Source organism: Narcine bancroftii, chromosome 1, assembly GCF_036971445.1.
Source record: "Narcine bancroftii isolate sNarBan1 chromosome 1, sNarBan1.hap1, whole genome shotgun sequence".
Taxonomy (NCBI): domain Eukaryota; kingdom Metazoa; phylum Chordata; class Chondrichthyes; order Torpediniformes; family Narcinidae; genus Narcine; species Narcine bancroftii.
This window is the reverse complement of record NC_091469.1, coordinates 108,477,765-108,504,664: the sequence shown is the minus strand read 5'-3', so window position 1 is coordinate 108,504,664 and position 26,900 is coordinate 108,477,765. Positions and strand designations below refer to the sequence as shown.

Genomic DNA, 26,900 nt, shown 5'->3' with positions numbered 1-26,900 from the left:
CCAAAAGATCAAGGCAAAAGAGCACCACGATGGTAGAGGGAAAGTTCGGGGAATTCAACAAAGTAGAAAGTTGGGATAACTACGTAGAACGGTTTAACCACTTGCTTAGCCCACAATATTATGGAAGGTCCAGTGAACTGCAAACGTGCCCTCTTCCTCAGTATAATGGGCATCAAAAGATTCGACCTCCTTAAGACCATGCTGGCCCCAGAGGATCCAGGGACAAAGACATTCATCAAATTATGCACAGCTCTAAGGAACCATTTAAGCCCCAAACCACCAATTATGGCAGAAAGGCAATGATTCTATGAAAAGAGACAAGGACCAGGAGAAACAGAAAGTGAATACCTGGCATCATTGCGCAAATTGGTGTAGCATTGTCATTTCAAGCAGTTTCTAAATCAGGCACTGCGAGACAGATTAGTGATGGGGCTGGCAAATCGCCAAGTAAGGCAAAAATTATTGCCAAGTAAGGCAAAAGCAATGGATGAATACGTTACATTATAAATTGCATACAAGACCACCTCCAGCTCTGAAATGGCAGATAAAAACTTGAATGTGGGTCAACCAAACCTACTGGTTGGGAGGTCTTCCCACTAACAATGCTTCTGTTGTGGAAAATACAAACTGTTTCTTCAAAGTTCTAAATGCAACCATGGCAAAACAGAAGGACATGTCAAAACTAAATGTCCACTTCAAAAGCGTAGTTGGACTGTAAATGAACAGGTAGCTTAAGTCAAAACAATTTCACAGAGAGAGAGGCAACCTAGCAACGGTGATGATAACAGCCCAACGGCTGACCTTCAAGCTCCTGAAATTTCATCTACTGAGATTTTACACATCCGAAGAATAAACGGAGGTAACACAGCATTCTTTATACAGCTAAAAATATAGGGTCACCCCCTGAAGATAGAGTTAGACACGGGCAGAGGTGTCCTTAATGCCATTACATGTAAAGGAACGCTTGCTACCACACCTCCCAAAAAAAAACAACTGAAATAACTCTATGGTCTATTACAGGAGACGGAATCAAAGTGTTTGGAAAATATACGGTCCAAGTACAAAACAAACAACAGTAACCAAAAACAATCTCCCTCTACATCGTAGATACCCATGGACCAGCACTCTTTGGAAGAAACTGACTACAACACATTCCCCTAGATTGGCTGGAAATAGGTTCAATACTAAATATAAACCACACAGACACCTCCCAGCCAGAACTCGACCAAATCCTCAATAACCATGTAGTGGTTTTCTAACAAGAATTGGGGAAAATCAAAGGTGCTCAAGCCAAACTGTAATTAAAAGATAATGCAGAACCAAAATTCTTCAAGGCCAGAACAGTCCCATTTGCTATGAAAGGGAAAAATGAGGTTGAATTAAATAGACTAAAAAATGAAGGCATATTAGAACCATTGGGCAGTGCCCATCATACCCGTATGAAAAGCAAACGATGAAATTCACATTTGCGGCGATTACAAAATCACCATCAATCTATCACTCAAAATACCAGAACACCCCATGCCCAAGGCAGAAGAATTGTTCCAAGCACTAAACAGAGGGCAAAAATTCACAAAAGTGGATTTGTCACAAGCATGTCAACAGATAGAATTGGACAAAAAAATTCAAGGGAATATGTGACAATCAATACCCATCTGGGCCTATTCACCTACACACGGACCTTATGGAGTTTCAGCAACACCTGCGATTTTTAAAGCAACGATGGACAAATTACTACATGGACTCTCTGCTGGGGGTTACATAGATGAAAGGCTCAAGCCCCAAACATTGATGATGTATCTTTACCTTTGCTACATAAAGGCACTGTTTGACCTGCTGAGTTTCTCCAGCATTTGTGTGTTTTTTCACTTAACCACAATGTCAACAGAATTCTGTGTTTTACCAAGGATATCAGGGAAGGTAAGTGAGTTCCTATTTCAAGGAAGAAGGTGTTCAGAAGGCTGAATGGTCTAAGCGTACATAAGTCTTCAGGACCAGATGGATTGCACCCTTGGGTTCTGAAAAAGAAGTGGCGGTAGAAATTGTAGAGACATTGGTAATGATTTTTCAGGAAACAATGGATTCTGGGGTGGCCCTGGAGGACTGTAAAATTACAAATAGCACCCCACTAATCAAGAAGGAGGGATGCAGCAGAAAGGAAATTTAGACTGATTAGTCTGATGCTAATGGTTGGGAAGATGTTGGAGTCGATTGTCAAGGATGAGGTTACAGCGTATTTGGAGACACATGACAAGATAGGCCAAACCAATGTGGTTTCCTTAAGGGAAAACCTATTGAAATTCTTTCAGGAAGTGACAAGTAGGCTAGTTAAACAAGGATCAGTGGATATTGTATATTGGATTTTCATAAATCCTTTGACAAGGTGCCACACATGAGACCTTTTAATAAGAGCCCATCATATAATGGAAAAAATATTAGCGGGGTTAGAGCATTGGAAGCAGAGAGTTAGAAGACAAGGATCGTATTCTGGTTGTTTGCCAGTTGCTAGTGGTCTTCCACAGGGTTCAGTGCAAGGGCGGCTTCTTTTTATGTTGTGTACCAATGATTCAGATTGTGGAATGAATGGCTTTGTGACCAAGGTTGCAGATGATATGAAGATAGGTGGAGAAGCAGATAGTGTTTGACGAAATAGGGAGGCTGCAAAAGGACTTGGACAGATTAAGAGAATGGGAAGAAAAGTGACAAATGAAATAATATGTTGGAAAGTGTTTGGTCATACACATTGGTAGAAGTAATAAATGGGAAGGCTTTTTTCTTAATGGAGAGAAAATTGAAAATTTCCGATGCAAAGCGATTGCAAGATACCGTGAAAGTAAACTTGCAGGTTGAGTTGTTGGTGAAGAAGGCAATGCAATACTGGCCTTCATTTCAGGAGGAGTGGAATGTAAGAGTAGGGATGTAATGAGGCTTTAAAAGCCATTGGTTAGACCTCATATTGATTATTGTGAGCAATTTTGGGCTCCACATTTGAAAAAGGATGTACTGATAATTCTGGGAAGGAAAGTGTTATCATACGAGGAGCGTTTGATAGATGTTGGCCTGTACTCGTTGAAATTTAGGAGATTGGAAGGGGGGAAGAATCTCATTGAAACATTTCAAAAAATTATTTAGCCAAAGAGTGGTAAGTCTGTAGAATCAGTTACCACAGGTAGTTGTGGAGGTCAAGCCATTGGCTGTATTTAAGACTGAGATTGATAGGTTCTTGATTAGCCAGGGCATCAAAGTTTATGGGGAGAAGGCAGTTAGTGGGGCTGAGTGGGAGAATGATTGAATAGCCTATTTCAGCTCCTATTATCAGGAAATTTCTGGAGAAAATAACAAGATTCGTGACCATTCGGATATGTTGGGTCTGATTGGGAAAAGTCAGTCTTACATTGTTTCAGGGGAAATCTAAACTCACTAATTTGAGTTTTTTGAGGAGAACCCAAGGAGTTTAGTAAAATCTGGGCAGCACATGTTGTCTATTTGGACCTCAGTAAGACATTTTCCAAGGTTACAGAATCATAGAGTTGAAAGCTTGTAAAACAGGCCCTTTGGCCCAACTTGTCCATGCCAACCAACATGCCTTGCTGAGCTAGCCTTATTTGTCAGTATTTAATTGATATCTCTTTCATCCTTTCATGTTCAAGTCTATTAAACTTTGTAATTGTCCCTACCTCTTCTTCATCCTCTGGTAACTTGTTTCATTTACCAGCCACCATTATGTCAACCTTCTATAGGATCTCTATCAAGACCATGCTGGCTGGCTGCATCACAGAGACATGGATTGGAGGGCAGAGAGGATCACTGTGTCTCTCTCCCCCACATTGATGTGGTTACCAGGATCATTGTCTGAAGAGGGCACACAAAATCATTGAGGACCCTTTCCACCCTGAGCACAGCATCTTTCAGCTGCTCCAGTAAGAAAAGAGGTACAAGAGTATCAGAGCCACCTACTTCCCACGGGCAGTGAGAATCCGGAAGGACCAAAGGGACTGCTCAGACTAACCATCTGAGACTCTCCTATTCATGAAATAATATTTATTTATGAATACAGAAGAATACTTGTCCTGCATGCATATTGTTTATATGCATGTTATGTCTGGTTGTGCATCTGCATGTTTTGAACCAAGATTTGGAGAGCGCTGTTTCGTCGGGTGGTACTTGTACAATCAGATGACAAAAGACTTTTGACTTGATTTGATAAACCTACCATCCTATGTGTCAAATTGCCCCTCTGGTTACTTTTAAATTGTTCCCCTGTCACACCTTAAATGTGATCTTGATTTTGAGACTTCTCTACCCTGGGAAAAAGATTACCATTTACCTTATTGATGTCCTTCATGGTTTGGTAAACCTCTCTAAAAGTTCACCTCTACCTTTTACACTTCAGGAAACAAAAAGACCTGCCTCTTATTATCATTTAAGACTTCCTGACCCAGTAACCTCATTGTGTATCTCCTCTGGACCCTTTCCAGCCGAACAACATCCTTCCTGCCAGAACTACACACAATGCTTCAAATGTGATCTCACCAACAGCTTATGCTCACTGCCCTGACTGATATAGGCAAACATGTCAAATTTCTTCACCGCATGTCCACGGGCACCAAGACTTCCACAGAACCATGGACCTGCACCCCAGGTCCCGCATTGTCAAGGGCAGCACAGTTAGTGAAACACTGTTACAGCATCAGGGACTGGGGTTCAAATCCCGTGTTGTCTGTAAGTTCTGCCGTTTTTGCTTGAGTTTCCTCCGGGTGTTCTCAGCCTTCAAAAAAATACCGTACCGGGGATTATAAGTCTATTGGATGTAACTGGGCGGCACAGGTTCATTGGCCAAAAGGGCTTGTTATTGATGTTTGTCTAAAAAAAAAGTTTAATGTACATGGGAGCCAAAATGAGCTGAATTCAAAATTGGCTTGGTGATCTGAAGTAGAAGTTTTCGGTGGAAGTATGTTTCTCTCACTAGGGGTATACCACAGGAATGGTGCTGGGATATCGATTTTTGTGATACACGTTCACCCCTTGGATATGAATGTATGAGGAATAATGAGTAAGTTTGCAAATGATATGATATGTGATGTTGTGTCAGAGGTTTGGATCTGCGTTTGGGTTACCGATGATTTGAACTGAACTAGAGTCTGTGCGTCTGTGGGAGAGCACGAGGCAAATTCATGGACACGAGATGACTCTGAAAGGACTCTCATTTGCTTCTCTTTCTCTGACTCTAAGGGGTGCTGGGCAATGCTAATGTTGTTGCGACATTTTGTTTGACTTATGGCAGACTAAAGGCAATTTTATGTAAATTACATTCCTGGTTTATTACATAATAATTCCATGAGGAAGGTTGTCTCAGACTTCTGCAGGATCAGGATCAGAGTTGGTCAGAGTGTTGACAGGTGGAGTGTAGTATTGACAAGTGCAAGATGATGAATTTGGGTAAGTCAAACAAGGTGAGAACATACAGTATACAGTGAATGGTGGGGCACTGAGGAATATAGATGGGCAGAAAGACCTCGAGGCTCAAGTCCAAAGTTCCCTGAAGGTAGCAACACAGGTGGATAGGGTGCTGAAGAAGGCTGATGACTAGTTCACAGTTGGAAAGTCATGTTGCTACTTTACTGAACACTGGGGAGACCTCACTTAGTATATAATGTGCAGTTCTGGTTGCAGCTTTCTAAGAAGGATGTGGATGTGCTGAAGAGAGTGCAGGGAAGATTCATCAGGATGTTTCCTGGTTTGGAGGGTTCAATCTTGGGGAGAGACTGGATGGGCAGGGCTTGTTTTCCCTGAAGCAGAGAGGCTGAGCTGTTAGAAATATGGAAGATTATGAGAGGCATGGATGGAGTCTTTGTCTATTGAATGCCCAGGAGAATGAGGAGTGATCTAAAAGAGGTACAAAATCATGAGAGGAATAGTTCAGGTGAACGCAGAGAGTATTTTGCCCAAAGTTGGGGAATCTGAAACCAGAAGATAAACATTGAAGGTAACGGGGGAGAGATTTAACATGGATCTGAGAGGGTAACTTTTTAAACAGAGACAATGTGGGATGGGCTGCCAGAATTGGTAGATCTATTGCGATGTTTAAGAAATTTGGACGATAAGGTGAGTTTAGAAGGATTAGAGCCCAATGTAGTCAGGTGGGATGAGTATGGATGAGACATTTTGGTCTGCTTGGACAAGTTGGGACGAAGTTTCTCTGCTATGTGGCTCTGACTAAGAACCAGACCCTGGTTCTGTACTCTGCCTGATATACCAAACATTGGTCCTGTACTCTCCCTGATATACCAAACCCTGGTCCTGTACCCTCCCTGATATACCAGACAGCAGTCCTGCACCCTCCCTGATACACCAGATCCTGGTCGTGCACCCTCCCTGATACACAAGAGCCTGATCCTTCTTCCCTGATACACCAGACTCTGGTTCTGCAGTCCCTCTGCTCCACAATGGTCCAGGTTCTCCTGATCAGATCCATTCACCACAACTCCAGTTCCTGCGCTCTCTTCCCATCGACACAGTTCACTGAGAAAGTTATTATAAGTGTGGTATTACATTGAACGAATAAAATGTTGCAGTACTAAGACAAATAACCGGAAGGAATGTGAAATCTACCAGTTTAGTTCCAAGGGAGAGTGTGCTGGATGATTAATTGTTATCAAAGATTGTCTCCATGCATGTACATTACCAAGCTCATTAACAAGCCTGCCTAGCAGACTCTGGGCTCCCACCATCTCCATTCTCTTTGTTTAGGGTGAAAGGGGGAAAGTCTGTTACTTTGGAACAAGACCTCACACCATTCCAATAGACTGCTCTAGTACCAATGAGATGGGGATTCAAAGTGACTGGAGGCTTTGATGCAAAACCTGGTTACTCGCACTGTTAGGCGTGCAGACACTCTCGCTCACTCTCATGGGCATATATACGCTCATACCTGCACACGCAGACACTCATTTTCTTAATCCCTGGTGATCACAGATAAGATGTATTTATTTACCACCTCACCCATACCCTCTGGCTCAATGGCTTTTCCTTCCACCTTGACAAGAGCATGCAGTCTGAACTCTCACTAACTCTATTTTGAAGGACTCCCAGTTGTCTGACCATTTTTTCCACAAGCATCTGCTCCCAGTGTACTATTTCCATGTCCTTTCGTACACCACAGTCAGTTACAACAGAGAACAAGCCCTCTGACCTGGAAGTCTGCAGATGCTGAGATGGTGGTGCAATACAACAATGTGTTGGAGAAACTCAGCAGGTCTTGCATCATCTATCAGAAGAAAAGAGTAACCAAAACATCAAAATAATCTCAAGAGACCTGAGAGTATGCCTCATTCATTTTAAGATTCTGAACCATTTTTATTGGACTTTAACAAGGTTATACATATTATGGTTGAAAAATAGACCTGAATGCTGGCATGGTCTAAGGGGATTTAGTACATGTGCTTTAGTCTTGTCCCAGATTCAAGATTTTGGATTATGATACATGAGTATATTGGTGAAGTTTCAGGTATTCAAGTTCCTTTTTGCCCCGAACTCTTTGTCTTGGGAGACCCACTTGGGTTATTTCAGGATAAATACTTTCAAAATTGGATTCAGTTAAGTGTAAGGAACAAGAGGTCATAAGTTAAGGGTTAGGGGGCAAAACTTTAGGAGTAATATAAGAGGATGCTTTTTCACTCAGAGTGGTGGCTGAATGATCTAACGGAAGAGGTAGTTGCGGCAAGGTCAATTCTGTCATTTAAGAGGAGATGAGATGAGTACATGGATGTAAGGGGATTGAAGGGTTATGGGCAGGGAGTGGGTAGGTGGAACTAGTGGAGTTTCACGCATATTGGTGCAGACTAGAAGGACTGATATGGCCTGTTTCGGAATTGTAAATTGTTATATGGTTATACAAGGTTATATAGTAATGGAAGGAAGATAAATTATTCTTAGAGGTTGGAAGAATTTGGTGGGGGGGGGGAGGGGGTGGGGGGAAACCATCATTTCAGGAGTGAGCCTCAGAAATTGCCAAAGTGGCAGCATTTAAATGCATGTCTTACAATCAGTTTGATAAATTGGACTCTATGCTCAAAAATTAGGCGAATAACTAGGTTTCATTGGGTGAGGGATAGTGGTAGATGTTATGGTGAAGCATATTAATGAATGACAATTTTCTGTTATTAGAGCTCTAAATAGACACATAAGGTTATTATATTGATATTTTTTGCTGCTATGTTTGTTTCTATTTTATGGATAAGTTTATGTCTTGTAACTTAAGATTTATGTAACTTTAACACTGAAGGGCTTGGGGAAACTTTTTTTAATGAACTTGATAAAATTTAAATCATTAAAGAAGTAGAGTAACCAACCTTTTGGGACTGAGTCTTTTGTCAAGATTGAAGCAAAGAACAGGCAAGTGCCTGAATAAAAGGATGGGGGGAAAGGGGGAGGAGAGGAAGGAGATAGGGGTAGAAGGAGGAGAACAGGTCATCGATGGATATATGTGGGAGGATAGAAGAGAAAAAACTGAGAATTGAGAGGGGAAGGGGATCTCTGATTTGAGAGGGAAGGGGATCTCTGAATTGGGAGGGAAGGGGATCTCTGAATTGGGAGGGAAGGAGATCTCTGAATTGGGAGGGAAAGAGATCTCTGAATTGGAAGGGAAGGGGATCTCTGAATTGGGAGGGAAGGGGATCTCTGAATTGGGAGGGAAGGAGATCTCTGAATTAGGAGGGAAGGGGATCTCTGAATTAGGAGGAAAGGGGATCCCTGAATTGGGAGGGAAGGGAGTGGGGAGCTGGAAAGGAGACAGGATAGGGAAAGAATTGGGTTACAGGTTTAATGGAAATTGGAGGTTGATATTAATACTGTCTGGTTGTAGAGTGCTCAGTTGGAATATTTGATTTGGGGTTGTTCCTCCAATTTGCAAATAATCTGTGTCTGGCAGCTCATGAGGCCATGGACAGACAAGTTAGTGTGTGAATGGTTTGTGTAATTAAAATTGTTGGCCATTGGGAGGTCCCCATTATTGCAGTGGACAGAATGAAAGTGCTCCACAAAATGATCTCCCAGCCTGTGCCCAGCCTCTCTGTAGAGGAGACCACAACAAGAGCACCAGATGCAATAGATGACCCCTGTAGATTCACAAGTGCTGCTTCACATTCCCATGGGTACCTGCATGGATTCCAGCTATGCCTGCCTTTTTGTTGGCTATGTGGAGCAGTCCATGTTACAAGCCTAGACAGGCAAGGCTTCTCAATACTTCTTCTGCCTCATTGATTGGTGCTGTTTCATGCACTCATGATGAACTTTTCATCTTTTCCACCTTTCTCCCAACATTCACCCTGACCTCAATTTCACTGGGTTCATCTCTGACAACACTCTCCCCTTTCTTGATCTCTCCATTTCCATCTCAGGAGTCAAACTCTCTACAAATATTTTCTACAAACCTACCAATTCCCATAGTTTCCCTAACTACACCTCTTCATACCCTCTCTCCTGTAAGGATTCTACTTCTTTCTCTCATTTCATCCACCTCAATCTCATCTGCTTCCAAGAAGAGATCTTCCATTCCTGAACATCTGAGATGTCCTCCTTCTTCTAAAATCAACTGTGATTTCCACTCTACTACCATCAACTCAGCCCTCAGCTGCATCTCCTTTATTTCCTGCACATTTGCCCTAGCCTCCTCCACCCTGAGACACAACAAGAACAGGGTTTCATTTGTCCTTACCTACCACCTCATCAGCCTCCACTTCCAACATATCATCCTCTACAATTTCTGCCACCTACAACATGATCTCACCACTAGACACATCCTCTCTTACCCCCCCTCCCCCCACTCTCTGCTTTTTGTAGCAACTGCTCCTTCCAGGACTCCTTTGTCCACTCCTCCCTTCCTACTAATTTTCCCTTGATACTACTCATACATGCACAGCTTCTCCCTCACCACCACTTGGGGCTCCAAATAGTCCTTCTAAGTGAGGCAACACTTCAATTGTAAATCTACAGGGGTCATCTATTATATTTGGTTCTCCCATTGTGGGCCCCTCTACATTGGAGATACTGGATACAGACTGAAAGATCGTTTCATAGGGCACCTTCACTCTGTCCTCCGCAATAACAAGAACCGCCCAGAGGCCAATCATTTTAATTCCACACACCATTTCCACACTGTCATGTCTGTCTATGGTCACATGCACTGCCAAACCGAGGTTATCTACAAATTAGAGGAACAACCCCTAATATTCCGTTTGGGCACTCTCCAACCAGACCATATTGACATCGACTTCTCTGGTTTCCATTAAACCCCTCCCCAAATCTTTCTCTTTCCTTCACCCCTCTGCCCTCCAGTTCCCCAACCCTTCCCTCACCATTCTGATTGCTTCTTCCTTCCCCATCACCTCAGCTTTTTGTCTTCTATACTCCCACCTGTATCCACTTATTACTTCTCGCCTGTTTGCCTGTGCTCCTCGTCCTGTCCCTCCTCATTCCTCACCTCTCCTCTTCCACTACCCTTTTATTCAGACACCTGCCTGTTGTTCTCATACCTTGATGAAGGGTTCAGGTCAAAATATTAGTTACATATCTTTACCTTTGCTACTTAAGGAATGCAGTGTGACTTGCTGAGTTTTCCCAGCATTTTTGTGTAACCTTTATTGAAATCAGGTTTCTCCCAATTTGAGGACCAATCATATCACTTCCTTTAACTGTCTTGAAATGTGGAGAATTATGGTCATTGTTGCCAAAGTGCTCCCCACTATCACTGCCATCTCCTGCCTAATTTCTTCAGATAAAAAATGAGTGTGGGGAACTCTACCATGGTTGAGTGCTGCCCCTTGTCCAGAGGAATATTAACAACTTGTGTCACAAAACTATCTGGATGCACTTAACAAATTTCATCTCACCCTTTGCACTGAAGCATTCCTAGTCAATCCTGGAAACATTAACCTTTTGAACTCCGGCCACTTTTAACCTTTCATTATAAATGCTGTACTCTGAACTGGGTCCATGGGTAAACAACAATACAAGCACCAGTATGAATGGTTGTGTATAAAACCAGATCTGGAAAATGAGTACATGGAGTATATATGCTTGTTGGTTGTCCCTGAAAACAAGGACATGGATTCCAATGGGATAAAATCCCCACAACTATAGCCCTATTAGGGCTTTTCTCTTAGGAGTGACAAAGGATGAGAGGTGTATAAGATTATGAGGGGCTTAGATAGGGCAGACAGCCAGGACCTTTTCCTGATGTAAATACCAAAGATATCTGGTAAGATGAGTGGAGGAAAGATTCAGAGAAATGTCAGAGGTAATTTTGTTTACATAGAGAGTGGTGGAGGCTGGTACAATAGTAAAATTCAAAAGACTCTTAGACAGGCTCATGGATGTATATAAAAATGTTATGGGTATGAGGTAGGGAAGGACAAGATGGTAGATAGGTTTACAAAGGTCAGTACATCATGAGCTGAAGGCCCTTACTGTTCTGTTATATTCTTTATTAGTATTCATCAGAAAAAAATGACCTTGGTCAAGTTGAGGAACAGAACAAGCTCATTTGCTGAAAAGAGGAAGTACTGGATTTTCTTTGAAACATTAAGATTGATAAGTCTTCAGGGTTGGATGAGATATACCCCAAATAGTTGTAGGAAGGGAAGAAAGAGATAACTGAGTGCTCTTTGGTGGTGGTGATCTTCACATCCTCCTTGGCCACAGGGAAGGTGCTGGGGAATGACAAATGTGATCCCTTTGTTTAACAAAAGTTAATAGGGAGAATCCTGGGAATTATAGACTCGTGCGTCTTACATCAGTGGTGTGCAAACTATTGGAGAGGATTCTTAAGGACAGGAGCATTTGGGGTAGTCAACATGACTTTGTGGGGGAAGATCATGCCTCACCAGTATAATTGAGTTTTTTGAGGAAGTAACAAAATAAATTGATGGAAGGTAGGGCAGAAAGTGTGGTGCATTGTATTGGCCCCCCAAGGAGAAATTCATTCCGAACTTTGGCTCTGTGGATTCAAAATTGGCTTGCATGTAGGAAACAGTGAGTAGAAGTGGACAGAAAGTATTCTGCCTGGAGATCAGTGACTTGTGGAATTCATCAGCATCTGTTCTGGGACCCCTGCTCTTGGTGATTTTTAATAACGACCAAGATGAAGAAACAGAAGGATGGATCAGTAAGTGTGTGGATAATGTTAAAGATTGTCGTAAGTTATAAAAGGATATAGACAGGATGCAGATTTGGATGGAAAAGTGGAAGATGGAGTTCAATCCAAATAAGTGTGAGGTTTTGGAAGGTCAAACCCGAAGGCTGAGTACAGGGTTAACGGTCGGTTATTTAACAGTGTGATCCAAATCCATTCACCTCTCAAGGTTGTCGGACAGATTGATAGGATAGTTAAGAAGGCCTATGGGATACTGGGTTTCATTAGTCGAGGGATTGAGTTCAAGAGATGAAATGTCATGTTGCAACTCTACAAATCTCTGGTGAGACCACACTTATTGTGTTCAGTTTTGGAAGGATGTGGAAACTATGCAGGGGAGATTTAGCAGGATGTTTTCTTGATTGGAAAACAAGTCCTTATGAGGCAAGGTTAGCAGAGTTGGGACTTTTCTCTTTGGAGCGTAGAAGGATGAGAGGTGGCTTAATAGAGGTCCACAGGATTCTGAGAGGGAGAGATAAGATGCCTTTTTCCCAGGGCGGGAGAGCAAACACCAAAGGGCATCTGTTCAAAGTGAAGAGAGAATTTTTTTTTTTACAAAGAGAATAGTTGGTGCCTGGAATCCCTTGCCAGGGGTGGTGGTGGAGGCTGAAATATTAGGGCATTTAAGAGACTCTTGGACAGACACATGGATAAACAGAGGATTACAAGATTGGAAGGGTTTAGTTTTTCTTTTGGTAGGAATCTATAAGTCAGCACAACATTAAGGGATGAAGGGCCTGTAATGTGCTATAGTGTTCTATGTTACATGAATGCCCAACTGCAGTTTGTTCCAGTTGACCAATATGGGAGGTGGGGGGAGGGGGGAATGTGATATAACCCCAGCAATATAATGCCATAGTCTTGTGCTCTTGATTGAATACATCCTCAACCTCCCTCCTCCCCCCAACCTGAAGGACCATCTATCTCCTCTATAAACTCAATACCACACTTGGTCTGAGCACACCCCTTTGCAATCAGATTCATGACTTCTATCTCAATTACCTTAACACAGGTCCCTGCAAGACTGTAGTCTCAGCCCACATGTAAACTCCACGTAAACCCATGACACTGTGGCAAAACATCACTCCAATTCCATCCATAAATTCATGGATAGCACCTCTATTGTGGGCGGGATCTGTAACATTGACAAGTCTGAGAAGCCAAAGGAAATAAAGAATCCAGTTGCTTGATCCCATGACTATAATTTCAATGAGAGCAAGATGAGGGAGCTCCTTTTGATGTCTTGAGAAGGGGCAGTGCTGAGATGGAGACAGCAGCTTTATGTTCCTCAGATTAGGCATCTCCAGTGACCTGACCTGGTTTGTCCACATGATACAATGGCCAAGAAAGCGCACCACTGCATCTACTTCCTCAGGTCTGAAGAAATTTGGCATGTCACCCACACCATTAATCAACCTCTACATGTGCATCTTTGAAAGAAAGAATCCTTTCAGGGTGCATCGCTGCGTGGGACAGGAACTTTTCTGCCCAAGACTAAATGAAACTGTAAAGGGATGTGAACGCAGTTCAGATGATCACAAACAATCACCATACCATCCATTGACTCCCAATGTCTTGGAACATATTAAAAGACTCATTCCAGCCACACTTTCTTTACTCTCACCCATCAGGAAGAAGATTCATGCCCCCACAGATTCAAGGAGAGTTTCACTCCAGCTGTTTGATAACTTTGACGCAATCTAGTAAAATTATGTTGATTTTGATCTGTTTTAATGGATCGCTTCGCTACACTCCACTTCTATACTCTGTCATACTTGCTGAACCATCCATGGGCCGACAAGCAGGACTGCTTGCAAAATAAACTTCCTCACTCCCCTCAGTATATATGATAACAACCTTGAATTTCCTGCTGAACCCTGACCTCATTGACCCACTGAACCGTGACCTCACGGGCCCTCTACATCCTCACTGACCCTGATTTCACAGCCCATCTCGCTCCCCAGTGACTCCTGACCTCTCTGACCTTCTCCCTCCCAAAGACCCCTTTCACAGTTCCCTGCTTCCCTCAAGTTGACCCCTGACCTCACAGGTCTCTTATGCTGACCCTAAGCGCATGTTGGCTCACATTCCTATCTTCATGCAGAGTTCCCCTCTCACACTACCAGTACACCCACAGCCTCCTGTACTGACCCAAAAGTCACGAGCTGTTTATTTCCTGCACTGCTTTTGAAATCTTGAGACTTCCTCGCTTTTGCTTTAAAATACTTCTGGATTTCTAAAAAGCATCTATGAAATTTGGATCTTGTGGTTACAATCAGGTCATTTTCCAGTTGTAGTCAGTGTAACGGCTGATGGCTGTGACAAATCCTCTCTTCATGGATCACCAGTCACAGGCAGTGAAGTTACAAACTGTTGTTGATATGTTAAAATGACGGTGAAGTGAAACTCTTGTCTTTTCCCACTGGTAGACAGATCACACTTGAGCCTTTGAGGGAGGGACAGATGGAGAGAGTTTTGGTGAAGCAGTTAATTCCATAATTATAAGACCATAAGCCACAGAAGCAGATAGAGGCTATTCAACCCATCGGGCCTGCCCCGCCATTTAATCATGAACTGATCCATTTTTCCACTCAGCCCCACTGCCCGCCATCTCCCCATAGTCTTTGATGCCATGACTAATCAAGGACCCATTAATATGCCTAATGACCTGAACTCCACAACTGCCTGTGGCAACAAATTCCACAGATTTACCATCCTCTGGCTAAAGAAATTCCTTTGCATCCCTGTTCTAAGCAGGCACCCTTCAATCCTGAAGTTGTGCCCTCTTTCCCAGATTCTTCCACCAAGGTAAAAAAAAAAATTCTACATCTACTCTGTTGACTCCTTTTAACATTCAAAATGTTTCAATCAGATTTCCCACTCCCCCCCCACCCTCATTCTCCTAAATTCCAATAAGTACAGGCCAAGAGCTGTCAAATGCACTTCAATATGGTAACCTTTTAATTCACAGAATCATTCTTGTGAACTTTGTGGGTGGCACAGTTGGCATAGCAGCTAGAGCAACACCTTTACAGTGCCAGTGATCAGGACCGGATGGGTTCGAGCCCCGCGCTGTCTGTAAGGAGTTTGTATTTTCTCCCCGTGTCTGCATGGGTTTTCTTCGGGAGTTCCAGTTTCCTCCCACCATTTAAAATGTACTAGGGTCTAAGTTTATGGGGTGTAAATTGGGTGGCATGGACTCATGGGCCGAAATGGTCTGTTACCATGCTATAGATCTAAATTTTAAAAAAAACTCATCTGAGCCCTCTCGAACATCAGCACATCCATTTTTAAATAAAGTGCTCACAAAACTCCAAGTGAGGTCTCATCAGAGCCTTATAAAGCCTCAACATTACATCCCCGCTCTTATACTGTATTGCTCTTGAAATGAATGCCAGCATTGCATTTGCCTTTTTCACTACCAACTCAACTGCAAGTTTACCTGCAGGCCATCCTGCACAAGGATTTTGCATCAGGGTATTTTCATTTTTTCCCCCATTTATAAAAAAGTCTGCCCATTAATTTTTCCTACCAAACTGCAAGAGACCACATTTTCCAATAATGTATTTCATTCGCCTCTTCTTTGTCCATTTTCCCAAATCTTTCTGTTCTCTGCTGTCTTCCTGTTTCCTCAACACTACCTGCTCCTCCACCTATCTTCATATCATCTGCAAACTTGGCTGCAAAGCCATTTATTCCATTATCTAAATCATTGATATGTAAGGTAAAAAAAAAAGAAGCAGAGCCATGACCGACCCCTGTGTTGAAAATGGCAAACATTCAGAATATAATCCCTATATTCCAATTCTCTCCTTTCTGCCAATCAGCTAATGCTCTATCCATGCTATACTTTGGGCTCTGTCCAACATAATAAGCCCTTGTCATAGCAAAAATAACCATGTAACTTTGAAGACATTATTGTGGAGAAAAGACAGCAGTGAATAATAGAAATGCAATATATGTGGGTGCACACATGAACCTGGAGTTGACAGATCATTCCGTCAACCTTACCAGCTTCAAGGCTGAGATATATCAGTTAAAACAGATTTGTTTTCAAGAATTCTTACCCACATTATTTCATTAAATATTTCCATGCAGATTATCCTCAGTTGGCTGAATTAGAGAAGATAAAAAAGTATAACATTTTGTCAAATGAAATCAATCTGATAACAGCCATCTGTATGTTAATTCCAGACACAGTCTCTGCAAACAGAGGATTAAAGTAAGTGAGGAATTAACATCAACAATTTTGTAATTAGTTATCTCTAAATCACTTGATTTTTTTGTAATGAATCTGCAATTCCTCTCACAAAGGATTGAGTAAGAAAAAGGCATGGTGAGAAGGCATGTATTAAATCTCAACTCTGCCGTACATGTTATTTATCAAAAGGGTATTTTTAATAAAAGAGGAAGTGAGCTCTCATCCAAATTTTCCCCTCCCTACCTTGTGTACTTTCAGGTAAGTCTGTTAAAATGAGCCAAGACCTTGGGATTGCTGCCATGTTCAAACCTGCAGAAAGTCTCGTTCAGTCACCGTGACAATCATCTGTCTAACTTTTCGCAGAGGTGCAGAATGTACGGTGTGAGAGCCAGCCACCGTGCATTATTACTCACGGTACGAGTTTGAAGTGTCACAGCGCGTACCAAAAGTAATAATGGACCGTCACTGACATAGAGTGTTATCCATTTTCAGGTGAAACTGGTTTGAAAAGACAATGGCCAATTTTCAACACCTGCTTCTGAGTACCGAACCACAAATGATTTTTTCATAAAACGACTCGACAAATGCATCCCATTGCCCATCGACCAGTCAGGAATTCATTGGACAGTTGCTGCACGTGGCTCTTGCTTCATCCACTTTCCTCTTTGCGAGAGTTTCCGAATGCTCCTGGTCCGATCCAATATCAACCTCCGAGACCAGGATTCCAGGGCCCAACATGCAGACCAATAAACATAGACCAAGGCCCTAAAGCTGCAAGAAGGGATGATGTCGTGGATCCCATTTTCTTCTCTCTCTTGTCTGTCTCAACCAGCCATTCTAAACCTCTTTATGGCTCTGGCCCCCTTAGAACTCAAAGTTTATGGGCTCCATTCAGTGTGAAGCAGTCAAGTTTAGTTGGTTTCTTCCATACTTCTCTCCTACTACTGAAATCATTTCAGTCCTTCCCCCCCTTAAATGTGCTATAGCTCCAAGGATGGAAAGAGGGGGGTGGGAAATCATACAACCCATTGAGAATGGCTGGTCTAAACATCTCTGAAATATTGTGATTGCTTCAACCTCCAGCACCTTCTCTGTCAGTGAGTTCCAGATATCAACCACTGCGTCAAAATCTCTCTCCTTGCATCTTCTTCAAAACAACCCCCTCTTGTTTATGATTATGGCCATAGTTTTTTCACGAATTAGTGAAGACAGGACTTTTTCACAATGTCAATGAGGAAATAGTGATGCTGTCTTGGATGGTCTGCAGAGGAATGTATCTTCTTGTTATTTTTTGGTTTGAGGGATGCGAGTTAACTGGATAACCAAGGGTTTGTACTAATCCTCCAACCTAAAGTGTTGCAAAGAGCAGTTAAAAGTCAGCCATGAAAGAAGAAGCAATAGGAATTTCCTTCCCTGACAGAATTAGAACAATCTGGCAGTAATGTCCCATATGTCTGCATTTAAATTGTGAGGGGGAAGTATTTCACACCAAGTGGTGGATGCCTGGAATGAACTGCAAGAGGTAGTAGTGGAAGCAGATGCAAACCTTGTGTTTACAAATCAAATAGGTAGATACATATTACCTTTCTAATCTTCCCCAACACCACAAAGGTGTACAACGTGTATGACAATTAACTTGTTATGCAGGGAATGGAGGGACGTGGACTGTGCCACCAAAGTAGATTTAGTTTAATTTGGCATGATCTTCGGCCCACTCGCTCGTTCCTATGCTGCACTGTTCTACAGTATATTGTCTGTTTTCTGTTGCATTTCATTTTTACAAAGAGAGAGAGAGGATTGATGACTGGACACACTATAATGTAATATTTAAAGAAATTTAAATACTTGCCAAAGTTTGAGAATTGAAACTACAGTACAACTCCAATTATCCAAAATCAGATTCTCAGAAATCCTAATTTATCTGAAATTTTTTCAGAGCCAAACTGACCAGGGTCATTGGGCTGCCAGCAGCAGTGGCGACATCAGGCTGTCAGCGGCAGTTGGGGCCTCATTGAGGGGGGTGTCGGTGATTGACAGCGGCCAGCAATTTTTTTGGTGACAATTAAACATTATTTTAATGCTTAAAAAGCCTTCCCTTGTTATTTGTTGTTGTTTAAACATTTATACAAGTGATTTCTTGTTGCTACTGGGCTGTTTTTAAAAAATGACCAGTTCTCTGAAAAAAAATCACTTATCTGACATAGGGGCCCGATCCCGACCATTTCGGATAATCGGAGTTGTACTGTACCAGCAATTGACATTTAATTAGCTTTGTAGATTAGACTGGGGAGTGCTACAGGATACAAAACAAATTCAATAAACTGAAAATTTGGCATGTAATTAAAAAAGTGAATTTTAGTAATTTGGTTGGAAGAATAAAGATAGTTCCTATTAATTATTTGTGTCTGTTCTAAACAGATAATAGAAAATAGATCTTGGTATACACAACTTATCAAAAATTTGTAAGTAAGAAATAACTGAAGATGCTGCAAATCTGAAATAGAGAAAATGCTGATCGGGCAGCATCTGTGGAAGTAAAAACAAGAGCTCTCATCAAAAGTCATGACATGGGTCACGTCAATCTAAAACACAGTGTGAAAAAGTGCTGTGTCCATCTCCAGAAGAGTATTCTTGATGGAGAGGTTATTGTACACTATTTTGGATTGACACTGCAGAACTTTACATTATACAATAAACAACACTAATTCTAGAACCAGTGAAGAAAGGATGGAAATTCTTTATCAGAACGAGTGCAGAGGTTACAGCTGTCAAAAAGCCAGATGCAGAAGAACGATTTCAACCTGTGGTGAAATTCAAAACATTCAGCCACATTCTGCGAGGAATAAAGGGGAAAAGTCCTGCCTCAGAGAATGGTGAGCGTGCAATGTGCGCAAGACAGAATGGTTCAGGCGCATACAAAGGAAAACTAGATAAATCTTTTTGGGAGAAAGGCTGAAATGAATAGATCAATTGGGTTGGCCAATGAGTGAAAGTCTACAAATTCTGTGATTAAAATCACACTGAAATGCTGGAGGAACTCAGCTTGTCTTTCAGCATTTCTAGGAGATAAACATATATTGCTAATGTTTCAGGCCTGAGCAAGGAATAAGCAAAAGGAACAAAAAGCAAGAAAAAAGGCAGCTGGAGATTGAGAGCAGAGAGGAGGCTGAGCTCACTTCGAAGCAATGGTTTCAGTTTAACAACTGCTTAAAAAGTGCTTTGGAGGAGTTGCTGAGAGGTTGGATCAGAGAGGAGCTCATCTTTGATTGTCTCTTTGAGGCACACCTGCCAATAAAAAAGAGTGCAGGTCCAGCAGAGTGGCAGTGATTGAGAGTCAGTGCTGGGATTGAGTTAAGAGCTGATGTCAGTCAGGGCAGAGGGTTGCTCATCCTGCAGGATGTGGGAGATCTGGTATTCATGTGACCACATTCAAAGACTCTTAGATAGGCACATGGTTGTAAGAAAAATAGAGGATTATGTGTGTGAGGGATGGAGGGGTTAGAATGAAGTAACTGTGCTGCACTGTTCTACTGCACAGTTAGTGTGGAGTGTGTGAGTCATGTTATGTTCCATTGGTAGGTGTGTAGACAGATTACGGAAAGTTGCAAAACAACAAGTTGCTATAGTGGCAGACTCTGATTTCCCCAATATTGACTGGGGCATCTTGGTGCTAGAGGCTGGGATCGACAGAATTTTTCCAGGAAAGTTTATTGAAGCAGCACGTAGATAGCCCAACCAGGAAGGGCCCAGACTGGACCTTGTTGTGGCATATGGGCCTGGCCAGGTGATCTGAGTTTCAATGGGGGAACTTTTTGGGAATAGTGATCACTCTTTCCTAATTTTCATCATCACTATGGATTAAGGGTAAGCTTGGGTCTTGTAGACGAGCATTAAATTGCAGGACAACAAATAATGACAGGATTAGACGAGAGCTGGGGAGGGATGGGGAGTTTAATTTGGAGCAGCTGTTATTGGGCAAGCCCACAACTGACATGTGGGAGTAGTTTAAGGACCAACTACAGTAATTAGTGTACAGGGCCAACATGTTCCATTGTGAAAGAAGGATGAGGATGCTAAGATCAGAGAACTGTGAATGAGAAGAGAGGTCATGAACTTAGTCAAGAAGAAAAAGGAAGCTACAGTCAGGCAGGGGCCTGGAGGAATATGAAGATTGCAGGAAAAGGCTCTAGGAGTGTCGAAAGAGCCAACAGGACACTAGGAGTGTTGAATAGGGCCATGGAAGCCCTTGGTAAACAGGATTAAAGAAACCACCAAGATATTTCATCTTACATTAAAAACAAGATGACCAGGGAGAGGATCAGACAAAGGAGGGAATTTAAGTTTGGTGTCAGAGGAAGTGAGTGAGGTACGAAATGAAATCTTTGCATCGATGTTTACCAAGGAGAAGGACATGAACAATAATGTGGAGAATTTTCATGTATTGGGGGACTGCAAGATCAAAAAGGGATAGATTTGGGTCTTTTGAGGAACATTAAGATGGACATGTGCCCTGAGCTAACTGTGTTGTCCCAAATGGTAAGGCTCTTAAAAGTATTGCTTGCAGAGGGATCTGGGAGCCCAGATCTAGAGCTCAGTGAAAATGGCCATGCAAATAGGTAGGGTGGTAAAGAAGGTATGTGGTTTGCTTGGCTTTATCGGTTGGACATTGAGTAAGGAAGTCATGTTGTAGCTATATAAAATTTTAGTTAGGCTACACTTGCAATACTGTGTTCAATTCTGGTCACCTCATTACAGCATGGATGTGGAGAATTTGGAGAGAGTACAGAACCCTAACCATAACGATGTTGTCTGGTTCAGAGAGTATGACATTGGGCACACTAAAGCTGTTTTCTCTGGTGCATAGGAGGCTGAGGGGAGGGAGACATGATAGAGGTATAAAATCATGAGATGCATTGATAGGGTGGATAGTTAGAATCTTTACTCCAGTGTTAAAATGACACACATTAGAGGAAATGCATTTAAGGTGAGGGAGAGGAGGTTTATGGAAATATGTGGGGAAAATATTTTAAACAGACAGTGGTGGGTGCCTGGAATAGGCTGACATGTGTTGTTATAACAGTAACATTTAAGAAGTTACTAGTTATAGGAAGGGGATGGTGGGATAGCTATCAGGTGCAAAAAGCAGAGTACAGGTACACAATCCTTTATCTGGACATCTAAAATCCGGAAAGCTCCAAAATCTGGCAAGTGGGGAGAGAGATGGCAGTGCGTGTCAGGCGGGCAAGGGGAGAGACCAGCAGCGCGAGTCGGTCGGGCGAGGGGGGGGGAGACCGGCAGTGCAAGTCAGACGGGTGGGAGGGGGGGACCGACAGTGCGAGTAGGGCAGGCGAGGGGGGGGAGACAGCAGCACAACTGGAAGGGGGTGGGGATGAATAAAGCAATGCAATTCAGGTGGGTTTAAATCTGGCTTTTCCAAATCCAGAAAAATCTTAAATTCAGAACACACTGTCCCCCAAGGGTTTCAGATAAAGGATTGTGTACCTGTATTAGTTTCATGCAAACATTTTGTTCAGCACAGGGACAGAGGCTGAAGGGTCTATGGTCTTGCCTCCTCTGTTCCATCATCCATCTCTGGGAACCTCCCCATTTTAACAAACAAATGTCTCCTGCGAAAAATTTAAAAACACAAGAAAATACAGACATGCCCTTGACCTTTTCTATGCACACCTGCTCATACCTTCTGCAAATCTATTTCTGATTTGTCATTTCCATCCTGTGAGGACTCATGAATTCTGGCCTCTGGAGGCAGTTTGCTGCAAACCGTCAAACCTATGAAATGAAACAAAATGTTCCAAATATTAACAGAATTTTGGAAGGGAAGATATTTTCAATGCAGGGAGTATGTTGAGCAGGAATATGACCTAGACATGGATGGTACGTTGACTGGGAGTCCGTGTATGACACCATTGAAGCTGTGTTTGCCATTCACCTGTGGCTCAGGTTTTATTCCTATGTGTTTACACCACAGATCCACAGCCTGACATCAGTATAACTACCACATGAGATAATTCGCTCACTCCCAATCATACATATTGCTTTTGTTCTACCCAATCCTCCTTGGCCTTCTATATTGATGAAAACTAACTTACTTTGTATCTTTCTCAGCTCTGATGGAATGTTAACTGGATGAACAAATCACCCACTTGCTTCCCATTGGACATCTCAGATATCACCTGCCTGTAAAAACACTGAAATGCTGGAGGAACTCAGCAGGTCTTGCAGCATCCATAGGAGGTAAAGATGTTTTGAGTCTGAGGCCTTCTTCAGAGTATGTACTAATATCAACTGCCTGACACAGTTATCAATAGCCAAATTTTACACAGATATTATACAACAAAATGTTGAAGAATTCCTTTATCTTAGTAATGGGTCTGACCAATTCTTAACCAGGTTGCCTGCAATAAATAAATAATATTCTCCATTACTAAACACTATTGTTAACATGAGGAACCAAATGGCATTAACATCTTTTCCTCCCGGCATCTTCTCTGATTTCTATTAAAACATCAAACTTCCCTCCCACTCCCATCTTCATCCCACATGACTCCTTTCCTCTAGTTCTCTCATTCTCTCTCTTCCCTTGCCCCTGTCTCCTTTCACAGAGCCAAAATCAATTCTCATATTTCCTCTTATCATATCCAATTAACACCTTTTGTTTGTGATCTGGATTCCTTCCCCTACCATTCTTCCCCCTTTCTCTCCTAGTCTTTAATTCAGATGCCTGCCTGTTTTTTGCTTTCCTAGACTTTAATTCAGATGCCTGCCTGCTTTTCACTTTTATCTTGTAGAAGGGCTCAGGCCATAAATGTCAGAAAGATATCTTTACCTGCTATGGACGTTACGAGACCGGCCGAGTTCCTCCAGCATTTACTACTGGGTGCTTTTACTACAGTCAGAGCTTCACCACTGTAATTCTTCTGCCTTAATTGTATCTGTGTCCCGGGTGACCAGGAACCTCCTGGACAGCATCACTTTCTAACAGCATGTTTGTGGTGAGCTTGGAGCTCAATTCCAGTGAATGAAACTGAACTTCAGTTTGTAAGTGTAAAACCTTCACGGTCAAAATGCAACCTCCTGTGAACTGTGGATTCAGACAACTGTTGCAACAGTGCAAAGGGTTTCGTTTCAGCCAATTAAAATAGAATGGATTCCATTACTCATCCAAAAAAATCCTTAATTTAAAAGAAAATAAAATGAATTGTATAAGGACCTCTTCAGATCCCAGACACTAATTTAGTGCCTAGTAGGAACAACTAATTTTTTGGAAAGGTGTAATCACATTAACACTCCACCAGGAGGGGGAATTGTTCGTAATATCAGAGCACTGAGAAATCCTGGACAATACTAAGTCTTAATGTTTAATGGTGCAAGTTTTAATGTACTATTGGAATAATCCCAATCTGTAAGACAAATTGTCTTAAACGCATTTAATGAATTTAGAAAGTCATTAAATTCTTGTGTTGACTTTGAGTTTGAGGAGATTTGGTATGTCACCAAAACTTGCAAATGTCTACAAGTGTACCATGGAGAGCATTCCGACTGGTTGTGTCACTCTCTGGTATGGAGCTGCCAAAGTAAAGGACAGGCTACTGAGAGTTGCGAACTCGGCCAGAGCTATCATGGGCTTCACTCTATCAATGACATCAACAAGAGGCAGTGTCTCAAGAAAGCAGCCTCCATCATCAAAGATCCTCATCACCCTGGCCGTGCCCTCTTCTCAGGAACAAGGTAGGGAGCCGGAAAACCCAGCGGCACAAAAACGGCTTCCCCTCTGCCATCTGATTTCTGAATGGGCAATGAACCACAGACACTGCCTCGCCTTATTCTCTTCTTCTGCACTAATATTTTTTATTAGTTTATTTAAAGAAATGCAATTTTTTTGCACCCGTAATGCACAATAATGCTGCCTCAGACAAATTTCGTGACACGTGCTCATGATAATAAAACCTGATTCTGATACCTTCGCTGGAACCATAGCGCCACATTGACACGAGCCCCACTTGATGCCTTCTGCAAGATTAGTGGTCCTCCTTCAGTTAGCTGCATAAGATCCAAATTTAGAATTAAAATATTAAATACCAAATGAAGATTGTTAAAACACGCACAAAAGGATATCATTCCAACACACAAATGTTTCCCCTCTGATTAAAAGTGATGAATCAGATAGCTTAAGCATACAGAGAATGTTAATATTCTCAATGTAATGCAGAGCTTGAAGGGTTAGGGTTAGGGTTAGATGAGAGGAGGATTAACCCACCCCCCGGGCTGCAGACTCGGCTCCAATTGAATTGCAAACTCCTTCTTCTACTCACGTTTGGAACATTTCAAAACGGGCTATTCCGGCCTTTCACATTCAAACAAGAACTTTTTAATTTGGGTGAAGTATTAAAGGAGTCGCGCGACTTTCACACGAAAGGAAAAGCCCTGAAACCACAGGTGTCCCGCTCAGCGAGTGCCGAAATTTCATTCGTGTTTTTTTGAGACATAAAGCACGGAAACAGGCCATTCCGGCCCACAAGTCCGTGCCGCTCTATTCTGTATAGTGTCTCTTGCCTGTATCTGTCCAACCTCTCCGCCTCCAGCCCAAAACTCCTCTATTACCTCCGGACATTTGCCCTTCTGCTCCCCTCCGCTCCCAGATGCAACAAGTTCAGGATCCCCCGCCCCCCCCTGTCCTCACCTACCAACCCCATCACCCTCCGCATCCAATAAATCATCCTCCGTTTCCGCACCGACTACATGATCCCACCAACAGACACATCTCCCCCTCTCCTCTCCTTCTTCTCCATCCTCGCTCACTCCTGGATCCCCTGGAGGAAACCCACGCAAACACGGGGAGAAGGTAAAATCTCCTTCCAGACAGCGCGGGATTGGAACCCCCATCGCTGGCGCAGTCACCCTGTCCGAGAACTGCGCTCTGGCATTGGCCCCCAACATGAAGACATTGGCAGAGAATCTCGAGTCACCGTCGAGTATGGAAGGGTTGGATATCAAGGATTCACCAGTTTTTGCTTCGTTCATTTCTCGACGTAAGCAGCCCGAACGGGAAACCCGCTTCCTAGGAGGGTTAATGCCATCCAGTCAGAAGATGGGGTATTGCACCTCCAATATTCAGATTGTCTTCGTCTGGTGGTGCATGAGACCATGGACAGATATGTCGGGAAGGGAATGGGGGCGAGGAATTGAAATGGGTGGCCGCAGGGAGATCCACGCTATTACTGCGGACAGAAGAGGTGCTCTGCACAGCGATCTCCCAGTCTGTACTCAGTCTCTCCGATGGAGAGGACACCACAACGGGAGGACGAGACGCAGTAGATGACTCCAGCAGATTCCAAGTTGTTTCACTTGGAAGGACTGTTTAGGGCTTGGAATGGTGGCGAGGGAGAAGGTGTGAGTGCAATCGCAGGGGTAGGTGCCAATGAGGCGATTAATGGGGAGGGAGGAGTGAGCAAGGATGGAGTGGTCCTTGCAGAAGAAGGAGAGGAGAGGGGGAGACGTGTCTGTTGGTGGGATCATGTAGTCGGTGCGGAAACGGAGGGTGATTTATTGGATGCGGAGGGTGATGGGGTTGGTAGGTGAGGACAAGGGTGGGGGGGGGGGGGGGGAGATCCTGAACTTGGAGCAGAAGGGCAAATGTCCGGAGGTAATGGAGGAGTTTTGGGCTGGAGGCGGAGAGGCGGGACAGACACAGACAAGAGACACGATACAGAATCCAAGCGGCCTCTTCAGCCATCAAAGACAATGAATCCCCTTGTAGGTTGTGTTCCCACCGCCTCATTTTCTTTTCTCGCCCAAATGTCATCTGGCACAGATGTGTCCAGCTTCCCCCAGTCACCGCCCCGATCCGCTTCAACATGACAGAGTGAGCGGGGCTGAATTGAAGAGCTGGTCATGTGTGAGCCACGTTCTGTGACCTGCAGAGCCCGGCAAGAGCCCGGGTGCAGCGCGCTCCGCGTTCAGTGCCGGGCTGTCGGGCTTTCACACCACCCGCCGCGGAGGCTCAGGGATTCATCGCCGTCAACGAGTCAAGCCGGAGGGACTCGCCGCTCAGGCACCATCCCTACTTCGGTCACCGAAAGTTCTTTTGATCACAGGAGATGAGTTTCCAACGTTGCAAAGAGAAAGCAGCTTTATTTCCATTCCTCCATCCCAATTGCACCGTGTGGCTAAAGGAAACTTTCCCCAACCGGGAATCCGCGGGGCAACGCAGGCTCCGGAGGTCGGTCGAGTTGGCCCCGTCCGGAGACACCGCGTCTACCTTGTGTTCACTTACCCGCTCCGGCTCCGCGTCCTGCGCCTCCTCCTCGCCGCCCACTCGCATATTCTGCTCAAGTTCAGCTGCACTCGCAGATTTTTTTTGTGTGTGTGTTTTTCATCCGGTGACAATTGGTTTATAAATCAGACCGCCCGACAATCGCAACCGGAATTCCGTTACCTGTTGGGATTGATAACGAGTTCTGGTAACAAACAGTCATCCTGCCCCTTCTA

At 43.2% G+C, this 26,900-nt stretch overlaps 1 long non-coding RNA gene across 11 annotated transcripts in view; it reads right to left on the bottom strand.

Annotated features, from left to right (window-relative positions):
• The window catches only part of LOC138762322 (uncharacterized), a 33,672-nt gene extending 6,772 nt beyond the window's left edge, over nucleotides 1-26,900 (bottom strand). The window contains exons 1-5 of one of the 11 annotated variants that reach the window (XR_011356884.1): nucleotides 26,686-26,898; nucleotides 24,373-24,452; nucleotides 22,090-22,181; nucleotides 16,258-16,303; nucleotides 7,332-14,636 (exon numbers count right to left, since the gene is read on the bottom strand). This is a non-coding gene — a long non-coding RNA (uncharacterized lncRNA). The other 10 variants (XR_011356890.1, XR_011356881.1, XR_011356902.1 and 7 more) reach the window with 10 other exon arrangements.